Raw genomic sequence first — 2492 nt, 5'->3', positions numbered from 1 at the left:
TGATAGAGTTCAAAGGTAAGATCTTTGATCGAACTGTTTCTATTTTAGTAGACCCAGGAGCTACTTTAAGCTATGTAAGTCCCAAGGTTGTAGAAAGCTGTGGTTTGCAAACCACTAAGTTTAAAAGCCCTTGGCTAGTACAACTGGCCACTGGGACCAAAAGACGAGTACTAACCAAAGTCAGCAATTGTCCATTAAGGTTAGCTGGCCAAACAATAACAACTGAATTAAATGTACTCCCTCTTGGTTCCTACGATGTGCTGATAGGAATGGATTGGTTGGAACGGCGGTGGTCTGTAATTAATTGTAAAACAAAAACAGTCTCTTACCGAGATGAACTGGGTGTGGGAAAAGAGATTCACGACATCCAGAAACCAGTGCAGATTCGACCGATCACAGCCTCACAGCTGGTTAAGTGTATTCGGAATAAGTGCCAGATTTATGCAGTACAAGTGGGGTTTGCAGATTCCGTGGATAAGGCTGCAACTGTTAAAGATATACCAGTAGTGCAAGATTTTGCAGATGTATTTCCTGAAGAAATTCCAGGGCTGCCGCCCAAAAGGGATTTAGACTTCACCATTGAGCTGATACCCGGAGCAGCCCCAGTGTCCCGAGCACCCTATCGGATGAGTGTGCCGGAGTTGACTGAGTTAAAAATGCAACTGCAAGAGCTGCTGGAAAAGAAGTATATCCGCCCCAGTGTCTCTCCTTGGGGAGCCCCTGTGCTATTTGTGAGGAAAAAAGATGGGACTCTGCGAATGTGCATAGACTATAGACAGCTGAATAAACTGACAGTTAAGAACAAATATCCACTACCCCGCATTGACGAGTTGTTTGATCAGGTAAAGGGGGCGACAATCTTCTCAAAGATTGATTTAAGATCGGGTTACCATCAAATCAGAATCAAAGATGAGGATATAGCCAAGACAGCTTTTCGTACTCGTTATGGACACTACGAGTTTGTGGTGCTGCCTTTTGGATTAACCAATGCACCTGCAACATTCATGTGTTTGATGAATAGTGTGTTTCATCAATACCTAGACAAATTTGTATTGATCTTCATTGATGATATACTTATATACTCCCGGAATATGAAGGAGCATGAGGAACATTTAAGGATAGTATTACAGACTTTAAGGGAGCATCAGTTATATGGAAAATTCAGCAAATGTGATTTTTATAAAGAACAGATCCAGTATTTGGGCCACATTATTACGAAGGAAGGTATAGCTGTAGACCCCGAAAAGATTAAAACTATAATGGAATGGCCTACACCCAAGGATGTGGCAGATATTCGATCTTTCATGGGGCTGGCTGGATATTACCGGCGGTTTGTAGAAGGTTTTTCTAGAGTTGCCTACCCTATTACCTCCTTGCAAAAGAAGGGAAAAGTGTTTAAATGGACAGCGGACTGTCAACGGAGTTTCGAACAGCTCAAACATTTACTTACCACAGCACCTGTGTTATGTGTGGCAGATCCTGAAAAGGAGTATGTAGTTTGTACAGATGCCAGTAAGGAGGGCGTGGGTGGAGTGCTAATGCAGGAAGGTAAAGTGATTGCCTATGAATCCAGAAAGTTAAAAGAACATGAGCAGAAATATTCTGCCTATGATCTGGAATTAACCGCTGTGATCCATGCTTTGAAGATGTGGCGCCATTATTTAGTAGGGAGGAAATTTCTGTTAATGACGGATCACCACAGCTTGACTAGTTACTTTAGTCAACCCACTTTAAATGCAAGACAAGCAAGATGGGTGGACTTTTTGGGAAATTTCGATTTCGAAATTAAGCACTTAAAGGGAAAGGAGAACAGAGTAGCTGATGCACTGAGCCGAAAGGTGCATTGCATTTATGAGATTGGTATCAGTCAAGGATGGTCCACTCTGGACAAAGAGATTGAGGAGGCTGCGGCGCAAGATCAGATTTATTTGCAAAAGAAGCATTTAGTGCAGAATTCAGATACCCGTTCCATACAACAAGGTTACACCTTGAATACAGCCGGCATTTTGTGCTTTCAGAAGAAGATTTACATACCCAATCAGAGCAGTATTAAAGAAAAGATTCTGGATGAAAATCATAGAAGTCCTTATGCAGGACATCCTGGTTACCAGAAATTAATCACCTCACTAAGGAAGGAGTATTACTGGCCAGGCATGAAGAAGGATGTTGTAGAATACCTGGCGCGCTGTTTGGAGTGTCAACAGGTGAAGGCTGAACATCAGCATCCTGCAGGACTGCTACAGCCAATACCCATACCAGAATGGAAATGGGAGACCATAACCATGGATTTTATTACCAGATTGCCGAAATCCAGAAAGAATAATGATTCTATAATGGTGGTAGTGGATAAACTCAGCAAGTCAGCTCACTTTATACCGGTTCAATCCACTTATCGTGCAGCTCAAATCGCAAACATTTTTATGCAAAATATATTTAAACTTCATGGGCTGCCGAAAGTAATAATATCTGATCGTGATGTTAAGTTTACCTCA

The sequence above is a fragment of the Pinus tabuliformis genome, chromosome 6, assembly GCF_031772625.1.
Source record: "Pinus tabuliformis cultivar Carrire ecotype Pingquan chromosome 6, CPIR1, whole genome shotgun sequence".
NCBI lineage: Eukaryota > Viridiplantae > Streptophyta > Pinopsida > Pinales > Pinaceae > Pinus > Pinus tabuliformis.
Note: the sequence above shows the minus strand (reverse complement) of the source record.